Below are 15954 nucleotides of genomic sequence, written 5' to 3'. Positions count from 1 at the left end.
TACACTTCATTAATGGCCTCTTTTCCTGGTAGTGACACAAATCCAATGAACTTATGACAAGGAGTTATTGCATCAATAAAGGCAATCAAAGGCTCCTGCTCAACTGCAAGACAGTTTGTCACAAGATCAACACGTGATACAAAGAGAAAGAAATCAGTCATGATGTTGTCTTATGCTTCATGACATCAGTTGTGTAAAGAATTAGTCCTTTTATAAAGACATCCGCTAGAAAGGTTACACTTTCTGAATTGTTCATCTCAAAAACGTATAGCGGATTTCACAATTAAAATTTGGTAGTTAGTAACACCACATGTCCAAAAAAAAGAAAAAAAATATGTGGAACATCCTGGTGGCTTTGAGTAAAATCCCCAGTTACAGAGAATTTCCGCAGAGGGCCTTTGTTGTGTCTCTCTCGTTTCATTTCCTGTCAGCTCTCATCTGACCTCAAAATAAAATATTCTCACAATTTAGTCTTGCTTTTTAATAAGTATTGCTGCTTGCACTTATGCAGACCCACATCCAGATGCAGCCAAAGATTGCAATCATTAGAATAATTAACTTTAAGGGATGTACAGCCTTGAAGGAGGTTTGCTATAATTGATCAATTATGATACTGGAAATAGAGATGATAGAATTTGGCTTCAGAGGGAGACAACATAAGTTTGGAGTGTTACTATTACATTCAGAACTCAGCAGTGAAAGAAATATCCAGGTTCCCCTCAAATACAGGTAACAATACCACATTAGAAAAACTTCATTAAGCAAAAGACCCACACAAAATCATACTTAAATAAAAGTGGAGACACATTATCATATAATTATACTTAAACCAAAAGTAATATAAATCATTGCAGCTCCAACTGGCTGCTGTCAGTGTTTTATTGTAGTGTAAATACTCAAGTTAAGTACAAATGTCTCAAAGTTTACTTCAGTACTTTAATAAATTGATTGAGTTACTTTCCACCACTGTTAAGAACCAACTCTGAGATCCTTTGTTCAAAGCTGAAGACTTCCATCTGAAAGAACTTTAGATTGAAAAGCTGATCATGTATGGTTCACTGAGGGCTTCACAGTCACAGTTTTCAGCACTGTGTGGCCAAGTTTTGAAGGCATCAGAGGGACACTTTGTCAGCCTGTGACCTCTCCACCTCAGGTCACCTTCCCTCTCTGCTTTATATTTATCGCAGCTTTATTGTTGTTAAAAACAGCAAAACAGTGTGAGAAAGGGCAAGGCAAATACTCCTGGTATTTTCATATAGTTTATAACTTTGGTGACTGACATTGAGTTTGAAAATAACATTGTTATATTATTCCCCTGTCGCAACTGACTACTGCTTGAATTACACAGTTACATAAGCAACTCACAAGGTCTGTCTGACAAAAACTATTTCATGCACTCCTTAGATAAGACAAGGAGATGGAAAACAGCTCAAAACACAAGTTGGCACACAGTAATATACACAATCATAAAGTGTAGAAAGACTCTTCCAATGTTACAGGATAATGATTTAATTTACGTAAACATCATGCAAGTGGATGTAAGATTACACATATTGAAAAGTATTTAAAAATGTCTTTTTTGAGGCGTTTTATTTAATGATTGAAAAATGTATTTGTCAGTTTGAGGATGAATCATTAAAACTAAGTTACTGTAATAAGAGTACATGTGATTTGAATTAGATTTGCACACATCTCAGACAACAGTGGGCCTTGTTTCAGGATTATATATGTTTTTATTAGCCAAAAATTGCCTTTTACTCCTCTCTAAATGGGCCTAGAAACAACTCCCTGTAAAAACAATGTTGCGACATCAGCTCCAACAAGCCCTCTATACTTAGACGCCTTCCTTTACTAGCGGGCTGTGCGTGGGCTTTCCCTACCTCAGCCAAAGTGTTTGTGTAGCTGGTTGTGTTTATTTACTCTGGTCTGAGGGCGAAGACTACCAGGCTGTGCTGCGGCGCGTCACAGTCCGACATGCTGGGTCCACTTTCAGTGTACCACCACAGTAACAAGACCGGCCTTGTGTCGCCTGTATTTTGGGGGCCGGGGTCCTGGCCAGTGGTCACTTTCAGCAGCTCAACCTGGGAGACCTCTGGCCTTTAGCAAAGCATTGTGGGGTGTGAGATTGCACGATCAACAAACAGACTGACCAAACATCACTCAGCATTTGCTAAAAAAAGGGCTTCCCCAGAGACCAGGGTACAAGGGGTTGGTTCAGTTCAACTTGACCAGGATGAAACTGGAATAATGAAACATGCATGTGAACCTGGTGCATGGTTTCAAGTTTATTCGTCTCCATTTCCACAACACACTTTGGATTGTTAGTCTCGACCTGAACCATTTATTGCGCCTTGTCTGACTGCTAATAAAAGTAAGTGTTTAAATAAAGTTTAACTGCCATCACGAGTCTGCTTTTCGAGGTGCAGCTTCGTCTGGCTTCGTGCACATGAGCTGCCTGTGATTTCCAAATATGCACAATTTCACAGAACCGGCTCAGAGTTAAAGGCGGGTGTATTTTTGGAGACCTTCAGCCTTTTGGGGGATTCATACTTCAGTTATTACACAATATCCTGACATTATATAATTCTATATGAGTTAATCTAGAAAATGTACAGAGTGTCGGCCTGAGTGGACGATGCATTGGGAGCTTCTACTACACAGACAGAGACGTATTTTGATGCTCAGTAATTTCTTCACACACCCTCAGTCCATATGATATCATAGTTACATAACATGTGTCTGTTCGCTGACAGAGACTCACAGGAGAATTTGAGACCTCCAAAGTAACCATTCTTTCCCTTTGAGGCTTTTGGCACAACAGCCAAGACTAACAGTTGTGAATACTCTGACTAATACAACATCAAAAGACGAGTAAGCCAACGTGGCGTCACGTGAATAATTTTTCTGATACACCTGCTTGCGTAACATCTATTCCTACTATGTCCCTTCGTAAGAAAAGACAGGTGCAGTACAGTATTGCATGACATTGTTGACATTAGCAGGGATTTTGACAATAATTCTCTTTTTGAGCTCTGACATTTCCAAAAGAACTGCATGTATTGTGTTTAATTTTGCCAGTTTAGGATTTAAGTTGATACAAAGACGACCTGCTGAATGTACTGATATGTTCAATGGGCACATAATTACAGAGATTTCATGGCTCAATGAACACAAGACAGTCCTGGACAGCTACTCTGGATTGCGACACATTTAGAGTTTGATGCTCTTCCTCAGACAGAAGGCCTTATTAGTCCGATGAGTGCACATGCACTGCAATGACATGCACAATGCAGTTCATCAAAATATAATCAGAGGTGTCAGGACGACTGGGTTTGATCTCACATCTTCATCGTTGGTGAAAGAAAAAAGAAAAACAGTTACTAAATAAAGTGATTGTTCAGTTGCCAGAAAATGTATCTGCTGGAAACACTTGCTTAGGCTTGAATCTTCTGGTTTTGCTGATCTTCTGTTTTATAATAGAAAACAAAACAAAAAAATCATCTAGCAAAATAAGCAACTCAAATATTCAACAGGCCCTTTTGGAAGTTTTAAATTTAATAAATTTCTTGACACTTTTGATGCAGAAACTTATTGGCAGTACATTCAAGAATGAAAATAATGGTCACATTTGGACTGACTCTCTTGTTGCACAGCATCTCACCTTGACATCTTCAGAAATACCAACAAAATCATCATCTAGAAAAGATGCACACCAATTACATAATAAAACCATGGTTCATAGACCATAGATCCTTCATTCTTTAAAAAGATCTACTTATTTGATGTTTTAGACGATTGTGGTGGAGAGTGCTGTGAGTGCCTCACCTTTGAAAGTTCCACAGTCTCATCTGAAGACAAAGGGGATTGGGCTTTAGTGCTTTAATTGCATAGATTGACACATTTATATGTAATTGCTGCAGTGTTTATAGAGTGTTCCTTCTCTAATTTCTCTCTGGCATTGTTTTTTTATCCAGACATGTCAGGCATTTCATTACACCGTCATATCTGGGGCATAATGAGCGCAATATAAGGATTAAATTCCCTAATTACCAAAATCAGAAGCTACCAATAACAACAAGTCCAAAGTTCAGGGCCTTGGACTCTTAAAGCCCTTAATACACAAAGAATAAAGCCTGTAACCATGAAAACTGAAGAAAATAGATGCAGGGAAGGTAAAACAACATTCCTGGAGAGGACAGATTTTCAGTTGTAATCCTGAGTGAGAAGGAGTCATTGCTTCATTGTGTAAAACTGCAGCAACGGCAAAGGAAAACAACAAAAATCTCCCTTATTCAACCACTAGGCCGAAAGGATTACCTCTCAAGTGGGTGCGAAAGAGAGAAGCGCAGTGATTCATCTGTCTGGCTACGTGTTACTGAGCATGGAAACAATAGAGTATCCTCACACGCCCACATATTACAGAATGTGTATATTTTCACGGAGATGTGAAAAGTTCAGAGTCAGAGCAAAACGATAACAAAGCAAACCTAAAGTCCACTCGAACTGTTTCCTCTGTATTTCAAACATTTTATCAGAGCTGCTACATGATGTAATGCAGGAGGGCGTACTGCCTGTGCAAAGCAGGTATAAACAGGCATTTGTGAGGGAACTTTGGAGTGATTAAATCCCACTCTGCCTCCTTACTCATGGTCAGATGTTTATCTTGATCATTCAGCAGAATCATTTTACTCAACTTGTTTTGCCAGAAAAGTCCAGTTCCAAGAAAGAGATTCACGTCAAGAAAATAGAGTCTTTATTCCTAAACAAACTTCCCTCATGGGAACATTTTACCTGAGTGTTTGAGTGCTGCAGTGAAGGCTGCTGTCTCTATATGCAAATTCACAAACACATCTCAACATGGATTTACTGTAAACAGGAAATATATTTGTGTCTTCATGCATGAATGTGTGTTTGTGATCACCAGTATTTCATGTTTTCATCATTTATGTCTCTTGTGTTATACAGAGAGGTTTGAGCAGCTAAGGTCAAACCAGTTTTAGAGGTCAAAAGGTAAAACTTAATAACGGGACTGACAGTGGAAACATGACCTAATCTTTATTCCCTGACCGCAGCAATCACATTCATCTAATTCATTCATGCATTCACCCAATGTGCTTAGTTCAGGGTTGCTGCTACAGATGGCAGCAGGTCATTGATTAGCATGACATGAGATGTAGCTGATCTTTAATTGATCTTATTGATCTTATCTTCAGAAGAAGCACAACTGATCAATTAAACATCAATAGGCACGAATTTATGTACTTCCTGTTATGTAAAATAAATTTAATTTATTAGTCGTATTAATTTAAGCTTTCATCTCACAGTAATCCACCTCTGTCTGCAGACTCCAGCAACATAAAACCAGCACTGTGATAAAGCTGCAATCATTCATTCAAAAGTTCTTTAGAAGAGTCCCTTTTGTTTAGTCTGAGGTCATCAAATTCAAGGATAATATATATAATAATATACCTGTATTGTTTATTCATCTATCATGACTGCAGCCATAGAATCAGTGTTTGTGAAGAAAAAAAAAAAAAGAGGGAGAGCAAAGTGCTATTCTGCACATGTGAGTGCCTAACCTTGACATGTGGGATGTCACCACCCACTATGACTAAGTTTTCCCTGAAGTAAAAATTATTTTGTCTCTTCAAGCTTGATTCTAATGTGAGATATATGTTGAAGATGTTATCTGCTGCTGTGCCGCAGTCAAATGAGCTTCAACAGGAAAGGAAAGGAAATGATAAAGCTGAGAGCAAATACTTGAAACTATCATTAGTTTGATTTGTGTTGTGCATTTAATTTAATCTAAATTTAGTACAATAGAAATATAAATGTATAAAATCACAGCAGTGAAGCTTGAAGAACTGTGAACGATGATACAATGTTGTTAATAGTTACTGATAATTCTTTCCTTGGCCATATATAATACCAGTTGCTGATAATCTGATAGACTCACCTAAAACCATAAATGATACGCTGGCAGAAAAAACAGAAGTTTGTATGTACACCTTCAGTGTATTATCTTTCCTACTCCTCTTCCTTCCAGCAGCTTGTACAAATATAACTCCATCCTATGACCTCTGACCTGAAAGGGTATAATATCCCCAAGTGTTTATACTAGCAGGTGTGCTTCCATCTTTTAATCTTCTCATTGTATTCCAAATCCACAGCGATTTATTTTCTTAATTGCCAGGCTTCAGGGGGATTATGGTGTCTTGTGGGAGTCTCTGAGGCCAGCAGGGCCATCGGGAGGTTTAGTGTTGGGTGAGAAGTGGGTGTTCGAGTCAAAATGTCCCACCGTCACTGGACATTAACAAACCAGACAAGTACAATATGTTCAGTGTACAGCTGACTGTGATGAAGACTGTGGAGTTGGTGTTGCTTTGAGATGTGAATGAACCACATGAAGCATTTTGATGCAGACGTCACATGATCACTTCTGAAAGTCTTGAGTTGTTTACGCACTTAATCTTTCTGCCTGCTGGAAACAATTCTTCAAAAACAGCAGAGAGATGCTGGTTGGAAGTAGCACAATGATGTATGCTGAGCTGTCGGCCACTTAAAAGAGATTTGAACTATTTTCTTTAAGTAAATGTTTAAATTTTGTCATCTTAGTGAACAGCTTTATTTTAGATAATGATAATAAAATGACAAACAGAATGAAAAATGCTCAAAACGTTAACAACATTTTCAAAATCAGCTGAGAGAAAACTGTGATGACATTTTTATGGCGGTTTTCATTTGTAAATAAGAACTCATGAACAAAATGATCACATGATCCTGAGAAAAAAAAGCCTCTCCTAACTTGTTTGTGCAGCTTGGAGGAATTTTTGTACACTGTCAGTTTACAAAGAATAACATTGTCTAATCTCTTTTGGCTGCACTGAAAACCGAGGAATTATTTTATAGAGAATACTGTGTACCAGTATCAGATTTAGGGCAGGTACATTTCTTGAAAGGTCTGGAAATTTCTCACAGATGATTTATGCAGTTGAGTTAGAAAAGTTGCCAGAATATTGCAGTTCATTTTTATTTCAGAGCTAAATCTTTTGGAGAAAACTTACCATTGCTTGTAAAGCTCAAGTTAACGCACGTCTTTCTGAATGAACAGGTAACTGACAGGTAAATGAGAGCGGAGTGGCAGCACTTGTTTCATCGACCATGATGGAAAATAGCAGCTACTTTGGGACTTTTGGGAGTTTTTAAGGAACTTCATCAACAACTTTTACCACCTTACCTGTCACGGGCGTCAGGTCCTTTGATATAATATGACAGAAACGATCTGGCTTTGAGTCTTTTCCTTTCCTGCCTGAGGATTTCTTGTGCTGACCTGCCAAGTTTTTCTAACCAGCAGCTCTAGAGTACCATCTGTGTCCCACTGCGCCCCCTGAGTCCACTCAAAGCGTCTGTGCAGGAGTCAACACTGTAGGAAACCAACACAGCCACAAGGTGTCATCACTAAGCAGTGAAAGAACTCTGCAGATGATAAACATACTTTGGCCTATTTATTTATATATCTCTGTCTATGGATCCCTCTTTTTTAATATACTGTATACATAAGTCATCAATTTGGTAAGAATATTAGTGGATTGGGGATTGTGATAAAAAAAATTTTTTTAAAAAATCATATAATTGAAAACGTAATAATTAATGTAAAAAATATTGTAGGATACAGTATATCATAATATGTAGAACCATAGAAGAAGAGAAATAGACATTAGTTGCTCTGTTATGTTGAATCATATTACTTTGTTCATGTCTGCATCATTATGATATCAAAAAATAATGATTAAAACACACAGCAGAATAAAATCAAATTTTACCTGTGTCAAACTAACTTACACACACACACACACACACACACACACACACACACACACACACACACACACACACACACACACACACACACACACACACACACACACACATAGTGCTGTATAGTATACTGCATTGGTACCTTTCATCCATTATTCATTTGACTTGGAAATGACAGCCAGTCTTTTAGGCAGTCTCATGATGGTTGTGACGCATGTGCATGCAGGTGTGTAGATGTGGGCGTTGGTTGACCAAGCAAGGTCTGTTTCCATGTTTAACTGTGGCTGCTTCATATGTGACCTGTAAACAAGGATCCATATCAGTAGGTGTGGTGGTCAAAGGACTCACCAGGCATTGCTCAGTCACTTAAAGACTTTGTACAGGCACAAAAAACGTTTTGCATGTGTAAATTATATGTGAGCACAAAATTCGTTTGCACATACACAATATATGTTTACAGCTGCATAACAGTTTCACACATTCACAGATTTCAGTCTGTGAGAAAAGTTTTCTTTTACAAGCTTACGCATTCAGATATAAGCATGCAATTTGTTTTTTACGTGCACCCAAAACATGAAATACAAGTGCAGACTGTGAAATTATTTGTGAACATCATTTCACAAGCACAAAATCTTTATGACCCTCATTTGATCCCATACACTCCCTCTGAAGGGAGTCCACCACTGCAGATGGAAAAACAACCACAGCATCAGACGAGTAGCTCGCGAGGTCCCGAGCTGTCACAACCGCTCACCTTAAGAGTCATACACACCAGACTGAAAGCATTTGTACATGTATGTTTATCATGGTAATTAAATGAGCAGTAAAATGAACAACACAACCGCGCGGCAGTTTTAGTTTCCAGGATTTTCCCCACAATTTAACGTGTTTTCTTTTCCGTGTTCCGGAGAAGTCACTTGAGGGCTGCTCTAAAGTCCACTGACTAAAATCAAAAGGTCACAGTTTAACCTGCGCTTGATTAGTTCAACAGTTAATGCTTGCGCAACACAGTATATGGTGGATGCTTCTTTTCCAAGCTCGAGACCATGACAGTGAATTCTGTGATGTTAAAAGTTATAGAATAGTAAAAACTGTCATCACCAAATTCAATGTGTTCAAGGCACTGTGGCTGGAAAAGCACCTGTGCTGTTTGGCTATTTTTCAACACTAGAAACTTTGAATTACACAGATGTAAAACAGCAAGTGTGGCAGTCCTCTTTCGTAAGAAGCCCAACTTAAACTCAGCATGTTTTGAATTAGAAGGTGTCAAACATTGTCCTATTTACCCACAAACCAAAATATACAGCTTTGGAAACATTTGAAAGATGCAACCAAGCAATAAGTGCACATCTATTGGCCTAAAATGTCCATTTGACTTTCTTTCTCCGCTTAGAGAGGTGCTGGTGTGCAGTCCATTGCAGCAGGATGTGATGGTGGTAAAATATTCATTGTTTTTTTCTATTTTTCCATCAAAAAGTCATTATATGTCACATTTAATACAAGTAAAGACCTATTTGTGCTTCACACCGGACAAACACAGCACAACCGAGATCCAGCCTGCCATTTATGCATGACAGCTTTTAATCTTTGCTTTTGTTGAGCAGCAGGTACAGTAAATCTTTCCTGGAGGGTGTGATGCAGTTTACACTTTCAAGCTGTTTTAAATAAGTATTCGAGGAAGCACGCAATTCACATTAAAAAATTGAGAGAACAGCACCACCTACGGACACTCAAAAATCCTCCGAACAACAAAAGAAAAACAAAGGAAAGAAAGCAGCACAAAGTTTGGTGAACTGACAGCTGATGTGCAGTGCAGGAACACCAAAGCAGTGTGCCCTTTACCACAAGAGAGGGAGACAAAACCAGAAGAATTTAGACCTCACTGATGACCACATGCATGCCATTATAGAAACCAAGGTTACACTTTAAATTGCAGTCATACTTCTGGAAAAGCAGTGCCAAATGTAGTTATTTCCTACTACCGCCATTCTTATTTATGGACTGGAAAAAAAAAAAAATCTAAATTTATTGTGATTTGGAGAATCTACAGTGGTTCATCAATTCACACTTTTCCACCTTTATTTACTCCTTGCAGCTCAGACATAAGACTGACAGTTTTTTATTTTTTTATGATGAAACATGTTTCATTATAATTCTGAAATGACTCAAATTAAAAAACCCAACACAAAATTAAAATCCTGATAAGAAGTTAAGAGGGACTCAGGGAAACAGGGAAACTGATCAGAGAGCATGAAAATATCCTTCCAGAATTAGACTCACTTCATCCTTCTCTATGAATCATGACTATTCATCGTAGAACAGTGGGGCTTTATATCCAGTCTGTACATTATCATGTCACTCTACCAGTGAACGGAGGACTGGATGTACAGAAACCTGCCCTGCGGAGCAACAACAGTGTCCTTCCTGACCAGTTAAAACTCAAAAACTGTTTCTGTTCATTTTGATAGTAAAGTATAGAATTATACAACTTCCACAAGTGATTCAGACAATTACACGGTCTAGATACAGATAGAATCAGATGAAGTACTTGTCCATGTTTTTTTTTTTTTTACTGTAAGTGACCTTTAAGAAAAACAAAATGTGGGTGTTGGATGAGCCACATTCCTCCAGCATTTTTATGGAGAGAGCGAGAAAAGGGAGGTTTACAAACCAAAGGAGGAGCAGGCAGGGTTTCATACCAGGCAGCTGAGACACATAGGAAGTCATTTCACTGCTTACTGCTGGATGCATATGTAGGATTTTGATTGATTCATTTCTCATATTTCTTATTGCCTCTGATTATAAAATAATAAATAATATTGACAAAAATTCAAGATTGTCATTATGGCAGTCAACAAGTTAGACAACAATTATAATAATCTCTACTTCATATGCATGGTATATTTGTACTTTAACTTTTTCTTCTTCTGTCCACTGCAGCCTCCTGGCCACATCATCACTATTCAAACCTAATCCACTGCCCTTAAAGTGGGTTTATGTAGGCTCACCCTTTACTTGTGTGTATGTGGAGACCATGTGTGCATTTGCATGGCCACACTTTACGAGTCTGTTCACATGAGAAAATGTGCGTGCTTTTCTGAGTTTATTTGCATGTGTGTGTGTGACGTCCATACAGTGCAGTCACAATGATGTGGTGTTGTCGATCCATTCCAAGCATGTGTGTGTGTGTGTGTGTGTGTGTGTGTGTGTGTGTGTGTGTGTGTGTGTGTGTGTGTGTGTGTGTGTGTGTGTGTGTGTGTGTGTGTGTGTGTGTGTGTGTGTGTGTGTGTGTGTGCGCGCAGGCCTCTGTGAGAGCTGCCTCATTGTATGTCTCTCTCCGGGGTCAACGGTTAATAAAGCCATGCGAGCTGATTGGCACATGTTTTATCCCAAGTTGCTGTGAACAAGAGATATGTTTTCAACTGATAATGGCATTTTTCCAGCTCTGCCCTGACAATCTGTCACAACCACTCTTGAGGGGACACTCGTCACTCATGTCTTACATCTGCCTCTGACAACTCATCTGTCAAAGCTTATGCTTTACTCCTTCTCTCAAATGGTGAGGGTGTGTGAATGTGTTGCCCCGCTAGCCTTGGCTATTATTGATTTTCTTTGTCTGTGACAGCCCAGGACCTGGTGAGCAGAGAGGAGACATTTTCTAGAAAAGCGCAGTGCTTGTGCTCCATCTTCTCTACCTGCTGCTGCTCAATATTTAATGCCCCGCACACGAGCTGCTCCAGGAACGAATGACAATGAAAAGCTCCATTTCTTTTATATCATGGTCATTATGTTGAAATTTGTTTCATAAGACCACCAGTCACACCGCTGATGCTGCTGTAAGGCACAGTATATTGAATTCCTCTATATTGGCTTTAACGCCATATCACAGCAGCGGCACTCACCCTGTTTAGTTAGAGTCAGTTAAACATGCACAAATGAAAATTCTGAAAATAAAAAAACAAATGGCACAATGGTATGGTATGAGTACAAAATCCAAGGTTCAGGTAAAAGTTGTGCCGTGGAGTGAAAAAATTACAAGTCTTATTAAAAATACATCAACGCATGTCAACCTTTGTGAGTCCTCATCTGTGCGAGACAAAAATGGGTCTTTTCTTCTGTCACTAAGACAAAGAATGAACTCAGGTCATGAATAAATAATTTTGTCAAATTGTGGTGAAAAAATGTCCTGAATTGTTTTCAGCTCAGGCTGCACAAGACAAAGCAAAGCCGCCTCACAGACAGTAAGGACAGCAGGCTAATAACTTCAAACTGATCAGCTAAGAACAAAACGTTATGTCACTCATTGGAATGTAAATATATTGGTTAACACTGTTCAGTGTGTTGAGTTTTATGTCACCATCAGACAGAGGATGAGGTTTGGGCCTTGAGGAAATATGAGACTGTAATGCATTTTTTGAAATAACAAGAAAGTTGCATCAAACTGATAGTTTGGGTCAGAAAATGTGGAATTCGTAAAACCTAGTTTTACTAATAGTGCATTTGAAAATATTTTAAAGGACAGTTCTGGTGATATTCTGTATTTTATTGTCAGCAAATTCCAATGTAATTTTCTTGTGCACCCAAAGCTTGAAAAACCACAGAATTGAGCCAGGAGGTGACATATTCCTTCACTGCAGCAGAGCACAGTTGGTTAATTTTATTTTGGAGTCAGTACTATATACTTTAATATACAAATGAATGTGTACTAATCAACACAATTTTTTGATATATAAATATATATAATTCAGCCCTTTTTAAAAGTAAAAGTACATATTTGTGACCTGTTTTTTTCTTAAATGTAAGTCTTTAGAGAAGCGGATGGGTTTCAGAGGCACAAGCAGGCTAAGGGAAAGTAGTGACAGACGGACTAACCTTTGCTGATTTTGGTTTGTTTTATTTTATTCAAAAGATTGTTCCCAGTATGAAAACTACATCTCTGCAACCTTATCTTTTACCAACAGCATACATATACAAATGTGAAATAAAATGCTTCTGTTTTTGGAACTCAGGAATGACATTTTGTCTCTGTGGTTTTAAACATGTGTGTCATAAACTTAAAGTTTCTAACTTTTCTGAAAATTGTGAAAAGTCTTTTGTTTCAAATCAGCTTTTTTTCTTTTTCTTTTTTTTTTTTTTTTACAAATGAAAGAGCATGAAAAGGAAAAAAGTATCTGATGACCGTTCCTCATTCTGCATGTGGAACTTGTGACAGGTGGTCACAAGTGTGCACTACCTTGTGTTATGGGGTCACGGGCCTTTAAGGCTTCCAAACAATACCAGCTGTCAACAGCTTCTGTGTCAAAAATAATTATAGAGCTGTGGTCAAAAACTATTGCTTCCTTGCAGTCTGAACATTTTCCACATCATTAGAAATATGTGAATACAGAGGCAGGAAAGACGGACAAAGAAACAAGGACAATGTATCTCAGTAACGTGCACTGTAAGTTGTACATTAGCGGCACACACATGGTTTATGTGTCATCCTGATGAACAGGATGCCACAGAGCCAGGTGTTAAAGTCAAGAGTGTGCACTATACTGACCTGAACACACTGAAAACTTGAAAGTTTGTTTTTCCAATGCTCTCAGTCAAGATGGGTCCATTTTCAGCAGTGAAGTAGCTTCGACCTGCTTACTCTCCCCTAAACTATACAAACATTGATCACTAAACACTGAGTCCTCCCCTGGCTTAAAAAAGAAGTAGTGCATGTATCTACAAAAAAAAAAAAAAAAAAAAAGGGAGAATGCTGAGGTAGCCCGTGTTATCCAGCTGTTAGGATGACAATACACTCTGCCAGGGGCCTTGTGCAAAACCCAGTCTTTTTTAAGCAAACAAGTTAGCTCTTTTCTGCATCGCCATGAGTCATGTGCAGGCTGAGTGGTTTGGCGGTGACTATTTTGACAAAGCAGAAGTGCAAAACAGAGGTGGCCATGGAAACTGTTGGCATCCAATACGAGGACAGGCAATGGGTGTGGCTTTCTGATTGACAGAGATTTCTGTCCCGCTCACTTCCTTCAGCCTGGTCAATTAATAACTTTGTCAGCGAGAGGTAGAGTTCTGTGGACGTTTCTAGATAAAGATAAAACTGTCACATGCTGCACAGCTTGAAAAACAACCAGATAAAGGAAGATTTTGTACAGCACTATGGCACATGACAAGACAAACACAAGCCCTGCAAGTTGAAACAGCTCAGTAGGGATCATCCATTTCACTTATTTTAACATAACTGAGTGTAAATGATTGTCCCCTTGTTTGTATATTAGATTTGTGATTCTACCCAAACTCTTCAGATTAATTTAGGTTCATGTTTCCGTCCCACTGGAAGGTTTTGATTTTTAACATGTGCCCTTTCATTGGGATCCAGGTTGATTTGATGATAGTCACTCATTAATGTTCTCCAGTCACTCCTGAACTGCAGTTGATTTGCCATTAAACAAGGTGCCAGACTTGTATTTGGTTTTGTGGAGCACAGGTGTACCTCGGGTCAAAACAGGGTGCTTAGTGCTGAAAAACAGACAAAAACTTTAAAAAAAAGAGACACGAACTTCTGTTAATTTTATACTCAGTACACAGATATGAGAGGAGAACAGGCAGAAAAAACAGACAGATCACATGAGTCATGTTACCACCTTATTAATGGTTGCCATGGAACAAAAACACAAACACAAATACATAGTGCACCAGAGACGGGTGTGGTTTGATACTGTCCCATAAACTTCACAGGTTGGATTCACTAGCTGACATCATCAACAGGTACGTGTCTTGTTGAGGTACCCTCGAGCGCATTACTGTACTTCCGGAGGTTGAATCCTCTCATCACTGACTGTTGTGATCATCATTGTTAAAGCTGACGGCAATGTTAATACTGCAATCTTAACTCGTAAATCACTGGGCTGTTGAGACTCTTGTTCAACCCACTCTTACTGCAAGTAGACCACGCACTTTGTGATGATATAAAGTCAACATGGTAATGCTTGTTTTAGTCATTTATTTTTAATATCATTTAATAGATAAAGGTTTCATTGTTTTATGTTTTTATCATGTGTTTCATGTCTCAGTGTAGTTGCTGTATGTGACGTTGTTCTTTTTTTATATAAACTCACCAAGAAAATGATAACAAAGCATTGTTTTGAATTAGGCTAGCCAATACAAGTCTCACACTTCCACATATATTTTCAGAAAAGCATAATTTCCCCCTCTAAGAGGCCCTGTCCTCATATATGCAAACCCAACAATTATTCACAAACATATACATATATAACTTGTCATCGAGTATATGTGGAGTTTATATTACACTAAAGTATCCCAAGTTGAAATGGTGTGAGTCACAGAAATATATATACAAAATAAAGTGCAAAACACCCCTGCTGTGTATTCAGGGGGACATTATGGAGTATTAACTATGCTTCAAATATAAACATCCACACAAATATGGAAAAACAGATTTGAAGTCAAACACAATACTATAGCCTGCTGTAGATGGCTGCCTCAGATAGTCATACACATTAATAATGTTCTTTAATGATTATAAGATACTGGTCTCAGCTCTGTCATGCCCAACGTGTAAACTTACTCTACAGCAGGATCTCTCCCATCATCCAAAGATATTTCGTACTGGGGATCCAAAATTACCTCTCAGTGCTTTAATCTGTGATACCTTGTGATCCAGTGATTGTGTCCATAAAGAATGTGATTGATATGGAGAACTATATAAAACTGCATTATGATATGAAGATGTTGTTACAGGCCAATGATTTAGTGTTTAACTAAAGAAGTGGCAGCTGTGACTTAAGTGATCAAAAAAAAAGTTTCATTAATGATCTTAAAATTCTATTCAAAACTATTTGACATTACTTTATAATAAAAATAAATTGCACCAGTTTGCCTTTGCAATTAAATCTGAAATCCGCATGAACATGAAACAATAACTCTACAAATTCAAAGCTACGCAAATGCACTTTTTGGCTGCTTTAAGACCCGCAAAATTCGCAGAAAATATCAAGACTAGACACCATCCTAGGCGGTCTGGGGAAAACAAAATAGTCCGTCTTGGTTATTGCCGTTGTGATCAACCTTGATATTCCTCCGCCGCGGAGTATATTATGCAATGTGGCGGCGAGACGAACAACGACCCAG

The sequence above is a fragment of the Brachyistius frenatus genome, unplaced genomic scaffold, assembly GCF_029030835.1.
Source record: "Brachyistius frenatus isolate BFR_SWC_R1_liver_20210118 unplaced genomic scaffold, ASM2903083v1 Contig_41, whole genome shotgun sequence".
Lineage (NCBI taxonomy): Eukaryota > Metazoa > Chordata > Actinopteri > Embiotocidae > Brachyistius > Brachyistius frenatus.
The sequence above is the reverse complement of the archived record's forward strand: the minus strand, read 5'-3'. Positions refer to the sequence as shown.